Source organism: Balaenoptera ricei, chromosome 18 (assembly GCF_028023285.1).
Source record: "Balaenoptera ricei isolate mBalRic1 chromosome 18, mBalRic1.hap2, whole genome shotgun sequence".
Taxonomy (NCBI): domain Eukaryota; kingdom Metazoa; phylum Chordata; class Mammalia; order Artiodactyla; family Balaenopteridae; genus Balaenoptera; species Balaenoptera ricei.
Genome location: NC_082656.1, coordinates 69,564,059 through 69,586,190, shown reverse-complemented (window position 1 = coordinate 69,586,190; position 22,132 = coordinate 69,564,059). Strand labels below are relative to the sequence as shown.

The window sequence follows — 22,132 nt, the reverse complement described above, 5'->3', positions numbered from 1 at the left end:
CTATGTCTTAATGGGTAACATGGAATAGCTACAGTTCAGAGGTCCATCAGAAAACTCTCACTGCATGTTATAATTGTGGTACCAAGACAGAGTATTCATTGAGAATTTTCTGAAGAATATGAAGTGTATCTATATTCTTGGCTCACGTCAGCATCATCATTTGGGACCATGTTGCTTTGGTTCCCTTTAGAACTGACTTTACTGTGCTTTGGTATTTTGCAATTGACTTGTGTTGAGGGCTGGTACGAGAAAGTTTTACAAAGCTTTTGTGGTTACTGTCATGATCTTTTTGGAAGTGTTTTCTGCTCCATCACATAATGTCATTATACGAGCGAAGGACAAACAATCCAACACAAACTGGCTAAAGCAAAATTGGAAATTATTGGCTAATGGAATTGAAAAGTCTAAATGTGCTTCATGGACAGCTTAATCCACGCTCAAAGGATGTCAGCAGGATTTACGTTCTCTCATCCCATCTCTCTTTATCTTGACCCCATTCTCGGACAAGCTGTGCTCTTGAGATCTCTCAACAGCGGCAGCGGCAGCTCAATGCTTTCTCAAGTGCAAGTTCAGAATCTCTGCCCCAGAAGTCCAGGTGGTCTGATTAGCTCTCACTGGGTCATGTGCTTATCTCTGAACCAATCCCTGTAGCCAGGGGCATGCATGCAGTGCATTCAATGGTTTTGTCTGAGTCACGTATTCAACCTCTTGTCAAGGGGGAAGTTGAAGCCAAATCCAGAAGATGCACATAGATCATGGGTGAGAAGAGGATGGCCTCCCAGAGGAAAATTTTGTTTAGTTATCAGAGTAAGAGTGGATGGGCGCTAGGCAGGAAAACCAGTACACTCCATTATAGTCGTCTTTACACATTTGTGGGAGAAATTCTGGCTTGATTTTATTTTATGGACACTGTGACCATTGTACCTGATTGTGTCCATCATATGCTAAGAAGGAGACTTGACACTCTCTTTCCTGACCTCCTCCACTAACTGTAAAAGACCCATGGCATGAATGCTGTAAGCTTTATTTCATACTCCTAATATTTTCTCCTTATATTTCTTGCCTCATCTATTCATGTTTTCTTTTATATTACGTATTTTATAAGCTGCTTTGAAATTCTTTTGGAAAGAGAAAGCATATAAAGACTTTAAAATGTTATTTTTAATATTGGATATGTTCATACTGTATAAATATCCAAGCTAAAGGTTCCCAATATCTTCCCAGGAAAGATTAGCACAGCTATTAATATGATTCCTATTTATAATTCTACCAGAAAAAAATAGAATATATTTTAGTCTCTGCCTAGACCAATTATTCTCCACTTGTCTCGCTGATAATTTTCTATATATAATCTCTTAAGATTCAATGTAACTATCAGCTTTTTCCCCTTGGTTGCATCTTCTCCCATGGCCAGATCCCCAAGGTCAGTAGGTGTTCATGCTCCTATTATTTGTTTGTCTGTGGAAAGAGCTCCCAGAGGGCAAGGGCTGCCTCATTCATGTCTGTATCTCCAACTCCTAGCATAGCGCAGAAGTAAGTACTCAGTAAAAGTCCATGAAAGAAAAGAGAAGAAGAAAGGATGGAAGGGAGGAAGGAAGGAAGGAAGGGAGGAAGGAAGCAAGAAAGGAAGGGAGAAAATGATCTTTTTTTTTTAACGTCTTTATTGGAGTATAATTGCTTCACGATACTGTGTTAGTTTCTGTTGTACAACAAAGTGAATCAGCCATATGCATACATATATCCCCATATCCTCTCCCTCTTGCATCTCCTTCCCACCCTCCTTATCCCACCCCTCTAGGTGATCACAGAGTACCGAGCTGATCTCCCTGTGCTACGCAGCTGCTTCCCACTAGCTATCTATTTTACATTCGGTAGTGTATATATGTCAATGCCACTCTCTCACTTCGTCCCAGCTTACCCTTCCCCCTCCCTGTGTCCTTAAGTCCATTCTCTACATCTGTGTCTTTATTCCTGTCCTGCCCCTAGGTTCATCAGAACCATTTTTTTTTAGATTCCATATATATGTGTTAGCATACGGTATTTGTTTTTCTCTTTCTGACTTACTTCACTCTGTATGACAGACTCTAGGTCCATCCACCTCACTACAAATAACTCAATTTCGTTTCTTTTTATGGCTGAGTAATATTCCATTGTATATATGTGCCACATCTGCTTTATCCATTCATCTGTCAATGGACACTTATGCTGCTTCCATGTCCTGACTATTGTAAATAGTGCTGCGATGAACATTGTGGTACATGACTCATTGAATTATGGTTTTCTCAGGGTATATGCCCAGTAACGGGATTGCTGGGTCATATGGTAGTTCTATTTTTAGTAGAAAATTATCTTTTAACCTAGAGAATGGCTTCATCACAAATGACTCTATGGGTGAATACTGCCTACGGTTAGTAGATGTGATTAGTCATTTATCTGGCAGAAAGAGATCTCCCCTAACCCCAGCATAAATTCTGATTAATTTCTTAATTTATATAGTAAAGGATTCATAACACAAGTATGAAGACCATAAGAAGATAGGCTTCCCCTTGGCGCCCTTCTATGCCCACACAGAGATCCAAAGTTATTTTCTTAGCTGCCTGACAGGTTTTGTTGCCACCCCCAAAGAAGTCCTTTAGAATGACAGAGGAACGAGAATCTCTGTATAGCATTTGTTTGCCTAGTAATAGAGGCTTTAAGGGGTTTTGAGAAATTGGTTTTCTTTGGGAATCACTTAAGTTTCCCATTTCCTGGTAAATATTTTTGGTAAAAACATTATCCTCTTGGATTTCAGAGGAAGTTAAAAAAAAAAAAAGAAAGAGCTTGAAAGCATTCACAAAGTAATGGGCTCTCCTAACACAGCCATTCATTTGAAGGTATGTCTCTCTAGTCTAAATCCAAATCCTCCAGTCAACACAAGCCTGAAGTCTACTGTTCCTTCTCTGTGAATCCTTTCTGCCTCAAGCTATGATCTTCAAAGTTCTCAGAGGGTTGGACTTGCATGTTGTTTCTTATATTTTTATAATACTGTTTAATCTGTCTGAAGATTTAGAATGTAATGATACTGTACAGACATCATGACGATGGGCCAACTGATACAGATGAGAAATATTCTATTATCGTGAAGTTCTAGTTCTTTCCCACTGTTTAGTCAATATACATTTATAGCAGTTATTTATTTGGATATCTTAGCACATATTATCTTGAAGTTATAAAATAGATCTTCATTTAAAAAAACTAAAAAACAAGCCAGCTTGGGATTCTGTTTTCCCCAGCTAATAGGTATTAGGAATGCACTTATCTGACAGGTCAGTTTCTATTATTCCTGAAAGGAAAAGCTTTATATAAACACAGCTACAAAATCTTCCCCTAAATAGTCTGCCAACCCCTCCTTACCCAATACAAACAAACAACAAAAACAACAAACTCCAGGGACTTCCCTGGTGGTCCAGCGGTTAAGAATCCGCCTTCCAATGCAGGGAACACGGGTTCGATTCATGGTCGGGGAACTAAGATCCCACATGCTGCCGGGCAACTAAGCCTGCATGCCACAACTACTGCGCCCGTGCACTCTGGAGCCTGCGGGCCACAGCTAGAGAGCCTGTGCACCGCAACGAAGAGCCCATGTGCCGCAACTAAGACCCAACGCAGCCAAAAATAAAATAAAAAAATAACAAAAAACAAACAAACAAAACAAAACAACCCCAACAAACTGCAGGCCCTCCTTTATGTATTTTTCTTCCAGTGAGTTGAATATTTGAAAAATGTGTCAAATAGCAATATTGGACCCATTGTCTGCATTCTGGCCACCAAGGACCACAATAACTTTGGTTATTAGAACCAGGAACACAACATCATTTTCATAAGTAAGTTTCCTTACTTATGCGAGAACTGAGTTCTCTCAGAAAGGTGGTACATACTAGACGTAGACTTTCAAGTCAATTTAGAGCCAAAGAAGTTACAAGTTCAGTGGCGGATTCTCAATGTGGGGATTTTGTAGCACTTAGTTTTAGTGCTTACATTTCTAAGGAAAAAAAAGAACTGAGTTCTCCTCAGAAAAGTGGTACATACTAGAAGTAGTCTTTTAAGTCAATTTAGAGCCAAAGAAGTACAAATTCGGTAGAGGATTGGAAACTCTGTTCTCAAACCAGTCAAGGTCCAGGGTTTCAGCAGGTGGCGCTTGTCCCTCTGGACCAGTGCTCCTCCAGCCGCCATCAAAGGAACCAAGCTGGAACTACCACTTCCCCAGTGTGTGGAAGCAAAAGGAGAAGTCTGGGTGATGGGACAAAGAGAAGGCAAGCTCTGAGGTTAACCCAAGGTGTCTCAACTACCCCAGCTACTCTTCCTTAGGGAGGCTGACTCATAGCTTCACTTTATGCAGCAGAAAGACTCACATTCATGCCACAAAAAGTAGTTATTCTGTCCTTGTGTGTAACATTTTTCTTTCTTAAAGAATACTAGTAATGATTGCAAGTTGCAGCCGAGTCTCTTGCCAACTCTTCCTCCACAGTATCTCTCAAATCTGTCTACTCTTTTCCATCTTCAGTGCCACCTCCATATGAGTCTATGTGACATCACCTCACACCCGAGGTACTGCCTTGCCTCCACTCTTGCCCCATCCATCACCTTAAAATTCATTCCCCAAACAACTATACTCCGATAAAAATTAATTAAAAAAAATTCATTCCCCACACCGTAGCCCAAGTGAGGCTCTTAACATAAAAATCAAAGCAGATCACATACACCCCCTTACCTGCCTAAAACCCTTCAATGGCTTTCCATTTCTCTTCAAGTAACGCTAGATGCTTTGCCTTGATTTACAAAGCCCCATATTATCTGATCCGTAGCTCACCTTGGCCTCTATCCCCCTCACTGCTCTCTAACCGTCCTCACCTACTCATAATTCCTAGAAGACCCTTTAGGTCACCTGTGTTACTTACTGCCTTGCACTTCTTGAGCCTTCTGTCTGAAACACTTAACGGGACTCTTAACAGGTCTCCATTTAAATGTTATCTCCTTAGACAGGGCACCTTACATTTAAAAAGTAGCCCAATTCCTCTACCCTGTTATCAGTGCTGTGCTGGTAAATGTTTAACAACCGGCTCTCAGGGGAATAGGAAGAATCCCTGACTGCTGGGGTTTGCTTATTTCTGTGGTGTAAATACTGCTACCATAGCTGATTTCAGGCTACTGGTGTGAAGTCCTTAGGCCTGGTAAAACTTTTGAAATGTAACAATCAGCTCTTGTGAGCTGGTGTGAGCTGGCCCCAGCCCACCACTGCATTATTCTCCCTCACACATGTCTGCTTATTTCCTTAATGGCACCCATGGAAACCCGTACACTGTGTATTTGTACGTTTGTTTTTGGTTTGTCTCTAAAGCTTATAGACAGAGATTAGAATGTATGGTCTAGGAAGGAGGGTCTATTTCAGCCCTAGCCCAATTCTTATCAATTATAAGTTTTCAAAAATTATTTATGAATTAATGTTAAGCGCTCATTCCACCCACAAAGGTTTGTAGTTTTTTTTCAAGCCTTTTCCTTTTCTTAGCTTTCTTAAATTAAAAATATTTTCTTATTTCAGAAAAAAAAATGTTATTTTACTGTTTTTAAAATTCAGAAGGCCAGGGACTTCCCTGGTGGTCCAGTGGTTAAGACTTCGCCTTCCATTGCAGCGGGTGCGGGTTCGATCCCTGGTCAGGGAGCTAAGATCCCACATGTCTTGTGGTCAAAAAACCGAAAAGAAAAAAGCATAAAACAGAAGCAATATTGAAACAAATTCAATAAAGACTTTAAAAATGGTCCACATCAAAAAAAAAATCTAAAATTCAAAAGGCCAAGAAGGAGCTAGGATGTCTGGTAAGGAGGGCATGGAGGGAGGAAGGGCTAAGAGTGTAACAGGAGTTACAGGGTGTCGTATGGAATGAAGTGGAATGAGTTTGTGGTTTGAAATTCTCAAGTGAAATGATTTTTAGTCTTTATGTTAGTTAGAAAACAAGCCTATCTTCAGTGTAGAGCATGTCTGCCTTTTGTTATGTAAGGTGTAAGTTTCTCCTTCACACTGTTAGTCCATGCCCAGCACAGGGCCTGGCAGATAGTGGGTACTCACATATTTATTGAGCAATGAATAATGTAAAAGCTCTTGATTTTGAACGGTAAGGGCCATTCTACAATGGTAGGAAAGTTCCCAATCAAGTTAATAAAACACTTATTGAGTGTGTATCAGATATCGTTAAAAAATTTTAGGCACTTTCTATGTGCAGGAAGCTAGAGTTTCTACATTCTGGTTCGGCCCATTCTCCCAAGTAAGCCTGTAGGCACACAGAGCCCAGACACAGAAGCACCCCCTTCCAGCTCACCTTAAAGCACAGGAGGTGGAGATGGCAGAGAGAAGATAGCACCTGGTGTCTAGGAGTGGATGGGCCCCTGGGGAATTCCCAGGACAGCATTCCCTGGGGCAGAAACTAAGCTGTTGTCCTCCAATGAAGTCACCTACCTCAAAGGGAGTTAAAACATTCACCACTGCTGCATTTGCCCATGTCTCCCTTCCAAGCTTTGTCCTGGGTTGGCCAAACACGTTGCTCCCATTTACATCAAAAATAGAAAGAAAGAAGGAGGGGAGGGAGGGAGAGAGAGGAAAAGGGTGGGAGGGAGTGAAAGAAAGAGAGAGAGAGAGAAAGGAAGGAGGAGTGAATCTTTACATTAAACAGCTTTTTCTAAGTCTACTGTTGGCCTGGGTCTGAAACACCAAGAGGACTCTTCACCTCTTTCACCTTTGCCTACTGCAGAAAACTCTAGCACGAAGGAACACTTTTCTGTGAAACCAGTTCCCTTCACATCACCCAAGTTTCTCAACACTTGTTTTTGTTAATAAGTAGACGTGGGTTTGAAAGACCTCCTTGTTTCAGGCATCTTTTTTTCTCTTGCCTTTTTGTTCTCTGCCATTCTGTCAACCATTTTGCTTTTCTCCACCTAAAGAAAATCCCACAATGGCGGACAAATGATACTAATCTGTATTTAAAGTATCTCACTTCACTTAATGCTGCTGGGGTTCTTACAGCTGACTGACTGTTGGATGTATGAAAAGATTGGACCAGGTTCTTGTAAAACTGGTTGTCAAATCCTAAATTTTGTAGCTGTTCCAAGAATCACTGGGTTTTAAAAAATGATCCCTGCAGTGTAAAATGTTTTATTTTCTATAAAATTCTTATGTTTGACAAATATATTCATAGAGTACTTTAACACTAGAGTTCAACTACTGTACATTTTTTAGCTGACATAACGTTTCCAACACCCTGAAAGTTTTCTTATTACCCCCCTTTTTTTTACCTGCAGGCCTGAGACCTGAATAACTTGCCCCAGGTAGCAAGCCAGTCAGTAATGGAGGGATGTCTCCAATGAACCAGAATATCTTACCACTTTTATTTCTCTGCAACATAACTTATGAATTTACCAACATTGAATGATTTCTTTACTGTGCAAAGACATCTTCCATGATTATAAAAATAGTTAAATTTTCATTGTATATAAAAGATTTATACATATGGCTTAATATTAAGCTATGAAAATAATTTTTAAAATCCAGGGCCTAGTAAAGATTAGGATAAGGCAAATCAGGGAAGGGCTTAACAAATAAGCAGTCAATCAAATGTTCAATCATGTGTAGAGATAAGATCCTTACTCTTAAGAAGTTTACGATCAATCTGAGAAAACAGAGAATAAACATTCTCTAACTGATGCTAGCACAAAGAACTAGTGTCTGTGCAAAATACAAGGGTCTGCAAAATGGCAAAATAAGGAAAGAATTCATAAACATTAAAGTGTGCTCAGAAAAATCACAGAAGTTTTCCAAAAAGAGCATGGTGAATATGCGCATTGACGGGGAAGGAGGAGATTGGTCAAAGCAAAACTCAAAGGTAGAAAATTTCAAATTTCAGGGGCTTCCCTGGCGGTCCAGTGGTTAAGACTCCGCGCTTCCACTGCAGGGGGCATGGGTTCATCCTTGGCGGGGGAACTAAGATCCCCGTATGCCGTGTGATGTGGCCAAAAAAAAAAGAAAATTTCAAATTTCATACCCTGAGAACATCGTCACTTGTAAGCCAGACTATCCATTTCATTTCAGCTTCTCCCCCAGGAAGGGAAGTAGCACTACCGCATTCAACGTGACTCTTCTTCATTTCAGAAGCAGGGGGGTGCGCTGGAACCCTTGCAGAGGGTTAGGAGAGCTTGCCCATTGTTAACATTTTAGGAATTTTGCGAGGCCATTGACAACATGTCATCAGAAGTTTGCAATCTGCCAAGGTGGGAGTGTTTACACCACAGAAATTGGCAAATGCTACAAATCAGCCCCTCACGCCCACTCCACCCACCAGTGGTTAAACATGTACCAGCCCACCTGGAAGACTGGCATTTTACAGTCAGGGAGCTCTTAGTGTAGTTGTGTGAGGAGGAGAAAGGAGATCCATGGGAGGGAGCAGGAAAAATGAGTGAGGATTCAGAGGCGGGGGTAAAAAAGAAAAAGGTGGAGGAAACCACCTTCAGGAAGAGTGAGGGAGCGAGCTGGGCATCAACAGGACAGAGACGTGTCCAGAGGTGAGTGGAATCACCTACATTATATCTTTAGGTGACAGTAGGGTTGCTTAGAGCTTTGTATTATGTGAGAGTGCTGAATTGAGGTTTTTTTTAAAACATCTGGTTATATTGTGCCCCACTCCTAGCATTTTTATGAAGCTAAAAGTATTGTGGCTTTGCGGTATGGCCTGACCATTTGTTTCTCTGCTCATTGCAGCAGATCCAGAACAATTCTTAAAGAATTTGGGCCCTGCCTGCAAACACTCGTGCTGCTCACCTCTGCATCAAGATAGCAATGATTCCTTACGCTCAGTTTTCTCGGGAGGACGTCAGCTCTGTCCCCAGATTCCCTGTGAGGTGTAGAGGTTCACAGTTGACTGGCCACATAGTGTTCTGACCCTCACATACTTGCCATAGCTGTACAGACCTAGCACGTTCAACACCGCATTCATGGTCTCTCCACACTTGCCTCTTCTCCTACAATCCAAGGCTTGCTCATTGTTATCTAAGCAGTTACCTACCCCAAATAAAAACTTGGGCATCATCTCAGGTTTCTCTTTCTCCCTTTGTCACCCATGTCTGATCCAGCTGACAAGACCTTTAGAATCTGTTTCCAGTTGCCACTGAGACTGCCTTACGTCAAGTCCCTTGCTTGTTCCCTAGAGTCCCACAAAACCTTCCTGATTATCTGGGGTCTGTGCCCTTAACCTCCCCATCCTTCAATCTATGCTCCATATTAGAGACATGTTTAGAAAGCACAAATCTGATCATGTCATTTCCCTGTTCTTCCAAAAGTGTTTTAGAATTTTCATGATAAAGTTCTAACTCCTCACATCAGCCCACAAGGCCTCATGAAACAAGACTTATCTACTGCTCTGGTCTCATTCCTATGACTCCTCCAAAGCCACCCTTCAGTCCAGCTCCTCAGACCTCTTTAGATACGCCCTGCTGTTCCTACCTCACGGCATCTGCACATTCTGTGCCTTCAGACTGGAATTCCCATATGACTCCCCCAATCCCTCCACCTACGTTGTTATTTAACTAACTCCTACTCATCCTTCAGAATACAGCTCAAAATCACCTCTGAAAGGAAATCTTTTATGACACCCAGATTGATCCACAGGTCTCTCTCCTGTGCTCTCTGATCCTATGGAACCTGAGTACATTTCAATCACTCTTCCTGTCACACAGTTGGGAACCTATCTGCTTCCATTACTACATGGCAGGGATCACGTCCTCTTTGGCCTTGCGTCCCCTTTGCCCAGAACTTAGCTGATGCTTGACACAGGATTTTGTAATTATTAGTTGTGGACCTGATTTTCCTTGTAGCTGAGGCAGGTAGCTTGAGAATGCAGGGGTTAGATATGATGCAGGCAGTAACACGATATGGGGAGTAATAAGTATTTGGCTCCAAAGTGTAAGGGTTGGAAAGACAAATGTTTCATGACGGATTGCCTTATCAACATTACTGTTGCAGAGAAGAGATTTAGAGTGAAGGAAAAGCTGGACTTGGCACAAGGACATTAATGGAGGCCTTAGGTCAGGTCGCTACAGGGGAATAACATGAATGGCACAGAGGGATGGGAATTGGAGCAGAAACCTGACGAGCATTTGTTAGTTCTGGATGTTCCAGATGCTTTACATGCATCATTTCACATCATCCTCACAATCACTCTATGAAATAGATTTATTCCTGAAAAACTGAAAGTAAAAAATAAAAAGAATTACCAATAAGGAAGCTAAAACTCAAGGTTCAGATGACAGATGCAACCTTTCCAATGGTTGAGCTAGATTTAAACTGATTTACTCCCTCATAAAACCACACACTTCCCCCTGCCCCATACTCCTTACTGAAGTAGAAAAGGATGTAGGAATAAAGGTGGTAGAATTTAACTTCAACCTCATTCTTCCTTCAACTCAAAAACATTTATCCATGGAAGGTGGCAGGAAATTAGGATAATAGCTAAAATTCACAACTGGATCAATGGAATATTTTTTTCCAACAGAGAAACTTAAGTTATTTAAAAGGCAAACACATCTTTCTATATTTCTGTTTAATTTCCACGCAAAGTTGTGCTCATTGGGATAATTCTAATACTGTGTTGAGGCTTTGCAAGTGCATGTGACAGAATAGCATCAGGGTCCAAGGGCCAAGGTGAGAAAATAAAGAGCTAGGTCCCGCTGTTCTCTGTTCAGACCTGCCCCCATTCCTCACGGCCCACTGAAAACTCCATTCCAAGAGCTCTGCTGCCCTCAGACACCCCACTCTCCACATCAGTGTGAGAGGAGGACAGGGAGAGAGAAGGGACATCGCCTTTTGGGGGGATGCTGAGTTTGTAGATTGGAACCCTCCCTTTCCCCTCACCTCCCTTTTGGGGAGAGGGGGGATTTTACCTGGTACTTCCTGCAATCTTTTTACAAGGTTGGCGGAACCTAGAACATGTTTCTCATCAAGATGAGACTGATGATCGTCTCTTATCAGAAAGTTGCTGAGCTGGATGGTCTGAGTGCAGAATGCTGATGGGATATGAGAGAAGCTGGGGACCCTGGAGAGAGTGTGACCGTGGGGCTGCCTCAATGCCTGCTGTCTGGTGTGACAAGGGAAGGTGAGTTCCCGTGGGCCAAGTGATGAGAAAGCAATGTTTCTTTGCCTCAAAAAAAAAAAAAGTTCACTTTAGCAAGGTGTTCTTATTTCTGGATAAAACAGTGAAGCAATCAGCTGTGCTGCAAGAGGCTGAGCTGGACTTGGCCCACTGCCCCGTGTCCTCACCAACAGGACCAGCCCACCTTCCCCTTTATTGAACACAGAAGGGCCACCATTAGTGAGGATGTCCGTATGTGGCCTTCCATATCTTAACAAAATGAACTTCACTCTATCCCCCTCTTCAATAACACCCCAGCAGGTTAGGCTCTGGTTAAATAGTTTCCCCTGAGGGCGGGCCTTGTTAAGAAGAATGGAGTGTGCTGACATATTTCAAAATGGTTCCTTTCCCCCTCTCCCTGCTGGAAGCGCAAGAGGCTTTTTCTCCAATGTGTGCTGTGGGAAGCTGGTCGACTTCTTGGAGGTAAATCTCAAAATATTGCGGGGCTGGGAGTTCCCTGGCGGGCCAGTTGTTAAGGCTCTGCGCTTTCACTACCATGGGCGCAGGTTGATCCCTGGTCGGGGAACTAAGATCCCACAATCCACGCTACAAGGCCAAAAAAAAAAATTTATATATATATATATAGTGAGGCCCTGTTATTACTGGGTCCCCCTGGAGTTTTTTTTTTTTTTTTTTTTAAATTTTATTGAAGTGTAGTTGATTTACAATGTTTTGTCAATTTCTGCTGTATAGCAAAGTGACTCAGTTATATGTTCATTATGGTTTATCACAGGATATTGAATATAGTTCCCTGTGCTATACAGTAGGACCTTGTTGTTTATCCATCCTATATATATCAGTTTGCATTTGCTAATCCCAAATTCCCAGTCCATCCCTCCCTGACCCTTTCTCCCCCTTGGCAACCACAAGTCTGTTTTCTATGTCTGTGAGTCTTTTTCTGTTTTGTAGATATGTCCATTTGTGTCATATTTTAGATTCCACATATAAGTGATATCATGTGGTATTTGTCTTTCTCTTTCTGACTTACTTCACTTAGTATGATAATCTCTAGGTCCATCCATGTTGCTGCAAATGGCATTATTTCATTCTTTTTTATGGTTGAGTAATATTCCTATATATATATATATACACACACACACACACACACACACACACACACACACACCCCACATCTTTTTTATTCATTCATCTGTTGATGGACATTTAGGTTGCTTCCATGTCTTGCCTATTGTAAATAGTGCTGCTATGAACATACCCCCTGGACTTGTCTGCCCTGAGCCTCCAGCAATTGTCAGTGACAGTTCCGGTTCTCCTCCCTGAGCACACGTTCTACTCTGCTTCTACTTGGGGAATAGCTAATGAGGATCTGAGTTTGGCATTGTGGGTCCTGTGAGAATTCAATTAAATAGTAATGGGGCAGGGGAAGGGGCAGGGGGATGCTGTGATGCTGGGAGACGAGAGCTGCATTGTGAGCTTGAAAGAAGTACTTGCCTCAGACCATGACGTTGACCTTTTAGATCATTTCTCAGGAAGAGCCTGACTCCATCTAAAGATCTCTAACAAAGAATCTCTGCTTTTGTTTGGTTACATCCAGAAGTTAATAGATTGTAAAATTTTCTCCTGGTTGGCTTTTTAAAATCAGCTTTATTCTGTTTCTCTCTTTGTGTGGTTTTTGAATATGTTCAAGTTCAATATCATCGCAATTTAAGTTCAACATCATTTTGAGACATTCCTTTCCTTCTCTTCTTCAAGTTTTTTCAAGAATTCCCTTGTCTAGAATTCATTCAGTGGCCTGCTTTCTTTTGAGAGAGAAATGTTTAGCAACTATTCTTTGGCTGCAAAAATGCTGAACAAGTTTTTTTAAAAAATAAATTTATTTATTTATTTATTTAGGGCTGCATTGGGTCTTCATTGCTGTGCGCAGGCTTTCTCCAGTTGCGGAGAGAGGGGGTTACTCTTCTTTGCGGTGCGTGGGCTTCTCACTGTGGTGGCTTCTCTTGTTGCGGAGCACAGGCTCCAGGTGCGTGGGCTTCAGTAGTTGTGGCACTCGGGCTCAGTAGTTGTGGCTCGCGGGCTCTAGAGTGCAGGCTCAGTAGCTGTGGCGCACAGGCTTAGTTGCTCCGTGGCATGTGGGATCTTCCCAGACCAGGGCTCGAACCCGTGTCCCCTGGATTGGCAGGCGGATTCTTAGCCACTGCGCCACCAGGGAAGTCCCTGAACAAGTTTTAAACACTTGGATTTCCTGGCTGGCACTGATCCCTTGCCTTGTTACATAAAGGGACCCCCCTACATCCTTGAAATTCCAGGGGAATATTTGTGTTGAAGTTTCACTGTTCTAGGATTATTGGGTAAGGTAGATATAGATGAGTAATCGCTGTGCAGTTCAAAGATGATGCAAACAGCAGTATTATTTACAGCGAGCAGGAATATGTACGCTGAGAGCAGAGGGTGATGGGCAGGCCTGCCGCCCTCATTGGGTGGCTGGTCTGTCCTTTGCAGGATCACAGCTCGCTTCCTGCCAGGGCTATGGTGGTTGGCACGGAGATTTGGCACCGAGGTCAGAGACCCCTTCTCTCTTAAATCCGGCCACATCACTTCAGATTCCTGGCACATGTTTTGGAGGACTCCTCTTGCTGTTTGTCTCAGGGCTACTTTACCCTAGGAGTCTGCAGTCTAAAATAGAGGCTTGACATAAAAAAGAACAAAATGTTGCCATTTGCAGAAACGTAGATGGACTTGGAGGGCATTATGGTAAGCGAGATAACTCAGACAGAGAAAGAAAAATACTGTAGAATATCACTTATATGTGTAATATAAGAAATACAACAAACTAGTGAATATAATAAAGAAGAAGCAGACTCACAGATGTAGAGACCAAACTAGTGGTTACCAGTGGGGAGGGGGAGGGGGGAGGAGCATTATAGGGGTAGAGGATTGAGAGGTACAAACTATTAGGTATAAAATAAGCTATAAGGATATGTTGTACAACACAGGGAATATAGCCAATATTTTATAATAACTACAAATGGAGTATAACCTCTAAAAATTGTGAATCACTATATTGTTTACCTGTAACTCATATAATACTGTACATCAACTATATATACGTCAATAAAAAAATAAAATAAAATTAAGAGGCTTGACCCTGCCCCAGTGGTAAAATGCAATATTCAACCTAAACAGAAATTAAATGTTGCCACTTAATGTGTTAGTAATTATTAATATGCTCAGTAATAGTTCATATGATAAATTGGTTAATTATACAATTCATTGTCAATGATAACACTTCACAATTAACTCGTTTCAGGTGCTTACTCTGTGTTGCACTTTATTGGTTTGTAGAGACTCATTTAATCCTCACAATAGCCCTGTGAGATGGGAACCATTGTTAACCTTGTTTTTTCAGGTGAGGACACTAGAGCAAGGAGATTTCAAGAAACCTGTACAAAGTCCCACAGTCAGGAAGCAGGGGAGCTAGGATGGAATTTGAGCGGTCGTTTTTCTGACTCAGGCAGTCTGACTCCAGAGCCTGCCCCTGAGTATGTGTCCCAAGGTTTATCCCATAAAACACACTACAGACGAGGCAATGAGAAAAACGAAAGGGGGTGTTGTTCTGGACTGAATGTTGTGTCCCCTATCAACTACCAACTGGCATTTTCCATTGGCACTTGCCATCTACCTCTACAAGGATTAAATCAGGAGCCGCTGCAGTTGCTGACCTTCAACACCCCCTGAAAGGAGTTCAGGTGGAGAGCAGAAATGAGGAACTCTGTGCGCTGGGAAAAACTGGCAGAACAGGTCTTCAGATAGTTAGATATTTTCAGAAACCAAATTTATGAGCCCAATTCTTGCATCTCCTCACACCTAGAAAAACATTAAAATCCTTCATGGTGAAGTCTGCTCCTCGTAACCTTCAGGAGACTAGAAGAAACCTTTTACAAAAAATATGTGCTTGATTGCATGCATTCCCCGTTCACCAAAATCACATATATACTGGCCTTCCCCCCGCCTCTTTGGAGCAGTTTCTCTGAGCTATCTGAAATGCTGTCTCCTAGGCTGCAGGCCTCATTTTGCCCCAAGTAAAACTTGACTCACAGCTCTCATGATGTGCGTTTTTTCAAGTCGACAGTTATTACGCTCAAATTCATATGTGGAAGCCCTAACCCTCAGTGTGATGGTGTTTGGAGAGGGGTCTTTGGGAGGTAATTAGGTTTAGATGAGGCTTGTTTCTTCTCCCTCTGCCCTGTGAGAACACAGCAAGAAGGTGGTCATCTACAAGCTGTGAAGAGGGCCCTCGCCAGGAACCAAAATTGCCAGCACCTTGATTTTGAACTTCCCAACCTTCAGAATTGGGGGAAATAAATGTCTGTTGTTTAAGCCATCCGTCTATGGTTTTTGGGGTTTTTTTTTTTTATAGCAAGTCAAGCTAATACAGGAGGATTCTCTTTAATCAAATCTATTTAGAAAATGCTCTGTACTCACTCCCTATCTGAAAGGACTCACAATGTCTATTAGGAAATCAAAGGCTGTGAAAAGTCCTGCAGTAAAGAAAGCTATTTACATTTGTTTAACCAATTCTCAAACTTTTTTTGACTATGGAACACCCACACACACACTTATGAATCCTTCACAAGATACATTTGAAAGGGGCTACAGGTGAGACTGCATGCTTGTTTCTAGGTGGGAGTCAGAAGCGTGTGTAGGGGAGGCTTGGTAGGCGAGCCCAAGAGAAGTGAAGCAATGCAGGCAGAGCAGAGGACTGCTTCCAAGAGGACGGTGAGAGGCGCTGCAGGGAGAAGAATAACCCGGATAGTGTAGAACACGGGGAAGATCTGCAATGAGGAAGGCGGTCTTGGGGTAAATCTGCTGAGAGCTAACTGTCAAGGGGAAAGTTTAGGGCCTGCCCTGCACAGAGGACTTGATTTTCAGAACAGAAAGGACATTCCAATGTTGTGTTAATTTGAATAGAGGAGGAGAGGATAACAAATGACACTCAGAATTAGTGTCATCTGCTGGGAAGAGCCATATATGCTGTCACTTAGAAATATAATGCAGGCTGATTTCCTAAAGTGTTAACTTCTTTCTAGGAAATTATAAGAAGTGAACTCAAATGGAAGACCCAGCTGAGCAAGAAAGTAAGATCTTGTTTGTCCATAGCAGGACCCAATAAATCTTTGCTGAATATATTTAAAGGACAAAAGGGGAGGATTAATTGCACAATTTGGATTTTGTGCAAATAAAATATCTACACTAATTATTTCATTAAATATTGGCATATATTTCATAAATATAAAATATTTGCATGAAAATGAAATGTTTCATTATTATTGACTAGTTAGATATTTTTAATAGTTTACACTTATTGCAGGGTAGGGGTCGGGGGAAGAAGGGGAGATCGCTGGCAGAAAGATGGCAAATTGCACAGAAAACCATCACTTTGCTGTGTGATTTCATACTGAGATTTCAGTCTGCTCTTAGCTGAGGGGGATCGACTAGATAGCCTTAAAGATTCCATCCAAATCTCACATCCTGATTCCTTGTCCTTCAGAACAGGCTAGAGCAAGTTTGGAAAAGAAACTGTTTTATTCAGAGGTAGGAACACTTAATACAATTCAGATAGTATATTTGTAATGGGTATTTAACACATAGATCAATTGTGCAAATAGAATCAATTTGCGTTTTTCTTAAGCAGAAGAATATAAAGACATACGGGCCTCCATTATTTAACATTTAAAATGTTGATATAGTAAACGTAAACCTCAATACAGAGACACAGGCTTCCCATATTCTCTTAAAAAAAATTTGAAGTTTGTTTAACATAAATATTTTTTTCTGGAAATTGGAATGTATTGAGGTTTATCACATGTTACACAGAGCAAACAGGCTATTTTCAATTTTCGTGTTCATATATTCACCTATAATTGCAAATTGCATACAACTGATGTTTTCTCTTGTGTAAATGCTAAGTGGAGTTAGCAAATGTCATGATTATAGTGCCATCTATTGGTGAAATGTATTACAACATCCATGGGGTGCAAGACAACTGAGCTGCTTGGGGAAAGGGAAAGGATAAAAGGACAGATTAGTCACTGATTATATAGTTAAGAATGGGGTTGAATCTACCATGAGACAATTAGAAATTCAAACACTGAAAAGGTATTTGATGATATTAAAGAATTATTGCTAATTATTTTTAGGTGTCATGTTGGTATCGTGGTTATGTTAAAGCATCCTTATCTTTTAAGAGATTTGGGCCCATGTCTGTTCCACTATCTGTTTCTTATGGCCTGTGAGCTAAGAACAGTTTTTACATTTTTAAAAGGTTGAAAGAATCCAAAGAAGAATATTTTGTGTCTTAGGAAAATTATATGAAATTCAAGTTTCATTGTCCAGAAATAAGGTTTCACTGGAGCATAGCCACGCTCATTCGCTGACATTTGTCTAAGGCCAAGTTTGTGCTACACCAGCAGAGCTGAGGAGTTGCAGAGACCATAGGGCCGGCAAAGCCTGGAAATGTACTTCCTGGCCCTTTGCAGAAAAACTCCGCCCACCCTGCCCTAGAGCTTGGCTATTCTAAGCGTGGCCTGTGGACCAGCGGCCTCGGCTTTGCCTGGGAGGCTGTTAGGAACGGGGAATCTTGGTCTCTACCCCAGACCTACTGACTCAGAATCTTCAGATCCCAGGTGAGTCCTACTCACATTAAAGTTTGAGAAGCTCTGGTTTAGAGGGCCCTGCTCGGGTCATCCTCTGGTTGCACCCTCCCCAAGGTGCAGGCAGCCAGAGAGGACAAGGGGCTGCATCCATCTGGGCCCCTCTCCCCGCCAGGCCATGCTCTGAGCACCTAAACCCTAGAATCCCTGCTCCAAGCACCAATGCAGGCCTCCTTCCCTCCTGGGGCCCATCTCCTAGCCCGACAGGTAGTCAAGATACAGCTGTTTATGGGGCGGGAAGAGGGTGGCCTGAGCTTGGACTTGAAGGCTGGGTGTGCTCTTGCTTGAGCAGCGGATTCCTCATGGCACAAAGCGGGTCAGAGTCAGAGGTGGGAAGAGCAGGGGGAGGGCTGGGGGCTGGGGCGGTGCTCTCTCTGCTGTCCTACCTTCCGGCTTGGAGCTCCAGAGTCCAGGAGTCCCAGCCTGCCAGGTAGTTACGAAGGTGCACTCGACAATTTGTTAGCTTGATTTATAACTTTTAAACATATGGGCTTTCATTTATACCCTTGACCCGGGGCCCACAGAGGTGAATGGCAGGTCTGTTCAAAGTGTGTTCAGAGGACCCCTGCATCAGAATTCGCTGGGTTGTTTGTTAAAAATTCAAATTCCCAGGCCCCATTGGTGTGACCCCCCCCGGATCAGAATCCTTGGGGCTGGAGCCTAGGAATCTGCATTCTAACCACTCCCCTGGTGATTCGGACCCACAGCAGAGTTACAGGAGCGCTTGTAATGGGGGAGCGTGGAGAGGCGCTGCCCCGAGCGGCAGGAAGCATCAGGGAGAAGAGAGGGAGGTCGCCAGGTCAGAGGAAGGTGCTGACCACGAGCTCACACTGCTTCCTGCTTCTCTCATGAGTTCTGCTCATAACCCGGCCTGATGGCTGCAGGGAGAAGCTGCCAGAACAGGGCAAGGGTGTCCTCCTGCCCACCGTGGGGCTCTCGGGGGCTGCCCTGCAGAAGGAAGTATCCGAGTCAAGGTGCAACAGGGAGCAAAGGGGCTGAGGTGCCTGAAGGGACCACATGGACCCAACCGGGGAGTTAAATCTCTGGGCAGGTGAGACCTCCTGGGTCCTGCAGGGCACATGGGAGGAGCTGGGACAGACTGTGCGGTCCCACCGGCCTGGGATCAGGGGTTGCATCTGCCATTTACAAGTTGTATGACCTTGAGCAGGTTCCTTAAGCTCTGTAGGTTTGTTTCCTTGTCTATAAGATGGGGATCCTAACACCCTCTAGGCTTGCATTAGAATTAAACATGATAATTAAGTAAAAACATACCCTGTCACACAGAGCAGAATAAGGGGCGGCTGCTGTGTTTTGGGGAGCTTGTTACCTTACACCTCTGCACTTCCTGATGCTTGACGTCATAGGCACTTGTCACTGGATAAGACCAGTTTCTCAAACCCCAGGCACAGGAACAGCCCTGTGACAGACCCGTGCTTGGCCAGTGGCCTAGAGCTCCCTGAGCTTCCCTGCTCAGGAGCAACTCCTGAAGTGACTGCCGAGCTGCTCACCGTGTACAGCTCCCGGGATACCCCTCCCAGCAAACCACACCTTGGGACTCACGCTCAGGTCTGTGATGAACTAATGCTGGGCTTGTATGAAACCTCCAGGGACAGCTGTGCCATACTGAAAACCACCACCGGGGGGCAGCAGAATCCAGACGTCCCGGTGAGGAGAGTGGAAAGGCCATGGACTGAGGAGCCAGGAAGGACACACAGGGGGCAAGAGGGATGGAGGGCCTTAACCTCGCCCTCCTCCTTCACCTCGCCCTCCACACACAGAAACAAACACTCCCGCTCCTGCAGAGTCACCTGAGCACTTTTACTGTCTCCTCGTCCAGGTACAGTCCTTTATATCTTCAATATGGCAAAGGCCAGTGGTTTGCAAACTTGGCTGCAAATTCGAATCACCAGGGGAGCTCTGTAGAATCCCAGCGCTGAAGCCTTATCTCAATTCAATCAGAATCTCAGGGAAGGGGAGGCAGGAATCAACACTTTTTAAAACACCACAGGGGATTCCATCCTGCAGCCAAGTTTGAGAACCACTGTTGGAGACAAAATATCTCATTTCTTCCCAAATGGCAGCTGCTTTCATTGCTAGAGGCCTCCTCCAAGAAGCCTTCCTAACCAATGACACTTCTTCTCCTCCATCTGTCCACGGGTCTGTCTGTAGTTGGGGCCAGCACTTTCCACATTTGAATGTGCCTCCAGGTCACCTGGGGATATTGTTAATATGCAGATTCGGACTCAGGAGGTCCAGGTGGGGCTGAGAGTCTGCATGGCTAGGAAGCTCCCAGGGGCTGCCCCCTGCCGGTGCAGGGCCCACACGTGGCAGGGTCTGTGGGAGAGCAGCCTCTGTCTGCACAGGCGCCTTTGCGATTGTTCTTGGGCCTTTCAGGGCTCCTTTTCTGCCTTCCCTGCTACGAAGGGAGAGCGGCAGGTTTCCAGCTCTTTCCCATCCTGCCTCTCATCCCACTCGGGCCCACGGTGTGAACACAGACCTGCACACACACGGAAAGCTCACCAGTGACTGCTGAATGAATAAATGAGCAAATGTGGTGAGAACAGCTCTGAACCTGGAGTCTGAGACCTGCTCTGCCCCCTACAAACTATGAGAATTTGACCAAGAGACGGCCTCTCCGAGACTCAGTGACTTCACCTGTTCAATTTCTGTCGTAATTTCATTGTGAGAGCAAATGAGATGCATGTGTGGAAGCTCCTTTTCATCCACATAGTAGCGTCTTCCTTTCCCTCCCTCTCCTACTTGGCACTCTTGTCTAGGGCTCCAGCCTTGTCCTTCACACACCCCCTAGGATGTCCTGTCTGTTCCCCAGTCTCCACGTCTCCACCCCCGACTCAGACTTCCCTCCCGAGTTCCACATGTCTAACCAAACGCCTACCGTCCATCTCCATCTCGTCCACCCACACGTGTGTCGTGGCTAACACATCAGTAACCAAGTTTACCATCTCTTTGCGTCTCCCAAGACACCTCCTTCGCTCATACATCCTATCACCATTAAGTCCCAGAAGGGGAGCCGCACATGGAGAGGGAGGAGTTGATCTAGGGTGGGTGGGGTGGTGTGGAATCAGCTGGCAGGAATTTGGGATGAGGATAGAAGACCACCGAGCAGCTTCGGGGAGGCAGCCATCAATCCTAAGTCAAGTCAGAGCAGAGTCATGGCATTCCAGTCCTGACCAGGCAGGCAGAAAATCTATCAATCAATCAGTCGGTCCAGCTGGCTCTGATCTGTGCAGTTGGGCTTGGGATTGTGGGAGCACAAGAGGATAACCAACCCAGGATGGTTTAGCGGGGGCCCTACCCCCAGAAACGGAGCTGGAGGGTGTGAGGTAGGAAAGGAACCTCCTTCTGCAGCTCCAGTCTGGGCCCCCCACCTTACAGTACAGGGGCGCAGCCTCACCAGAGGCCCTAAGACCCTCTGGGCACAGAGCACCTGAACTCTTTCACACCCTGCTGGCCACTTCCCGGGCCAGAGGAGGAGCAGGGAAGCCCACAGGTGACGGTACTCAGTAGGAGCAGCCGGGATGCGGCTGGCACAGGTTCTGGCACATTCTGTCTCAGAGAATGGCTGGAGGATCTGATGGGGCCACGGAGGTCATCTCCTCCCAACTTTTAGCAACTCAGCAGAGAGCTGGGGCAGCAGATTTGGTAGTTCCTGTTATGGGTTGAGTTGTGTCCCCTACCCCCAAGTTCATACATAGAATTCCTCATCCTCAATCCTTCAGAATGTGACCTTGAGGTGTTGCAGATGTAATTAAGTTGAGGTCATTAGAGCTAGTCCTAATCCAGCTTGTATGATTGGTGTCCTTATGAAAAGGGGACATTTGGACACAGGGAGAGCACCAGGGGAAGATGCAGGCAGAGATGGTGGTGCTGTGTCTCCAAGCCAAGGAACACCAGAGACTGTCAACACATCACCAGAAACTAGGAGAGAGGCAGGGAACAGACTGTCCTCACAGCCCCCAGAGGGAACCACCCCTTCCCACACCTTGATTTTGGACTTCTGGCCTCCAGAACTGTGAGAGAATGAATTTCAGTTGTTTAAGCCGCCCAGTCTATGGAGCTTATCATGGCAGCTCTAGGAAACCCCTACAGGTCCCAGAAGAGTTGGTCCCTACTGAGCTCCAGATGCTCCCCTTTCTAACTATCACTTCTCCCATCAGGGAGCTTCCACAGCCATTCGGCTGTTCCCTGATCTCTGTCCCCACAAATACGTAGAGCATGCGGGAGCGGGGAACA

The 22,132-nt window shown here is 44.2% G+C and overlaps 1 protein-coding gene and 1 long non-coding RNA gene across 2 annotated transcripts in view; one reads left to right on the top strand and one right to left on the bottom strand.

Moving 5' to 3' along the window:
- The window catches only part of CLDN10 (claudin 10), a 113,316-nt gene that overhangs the window by 55,021 nt on the left and 36,163 nt on the right, over nucleotides 1–22,132 (bottom strand). The gene's annotated exons all lie outside the window — the stretch shown is intronic.
- The window catches only part of LOC132352325 (uncharacterized), a 40,596-nt gene continuing 36,237 nt past the window's right edge, over nucleotides 17,774–22,132 (top strand). The window contains exons 1-2 of the long non-coding RNA XR_009498673.1: nucleotides 17,774–17,851; nucleotides 19,486–19,715. This is a non-coding gene — a long non-coding RNA (uncharacterized LOC132352325). The remainder of the gene's footprint in view (nucleotides 17,852–19,485; nucleotides 19,716–22,132) is intronic.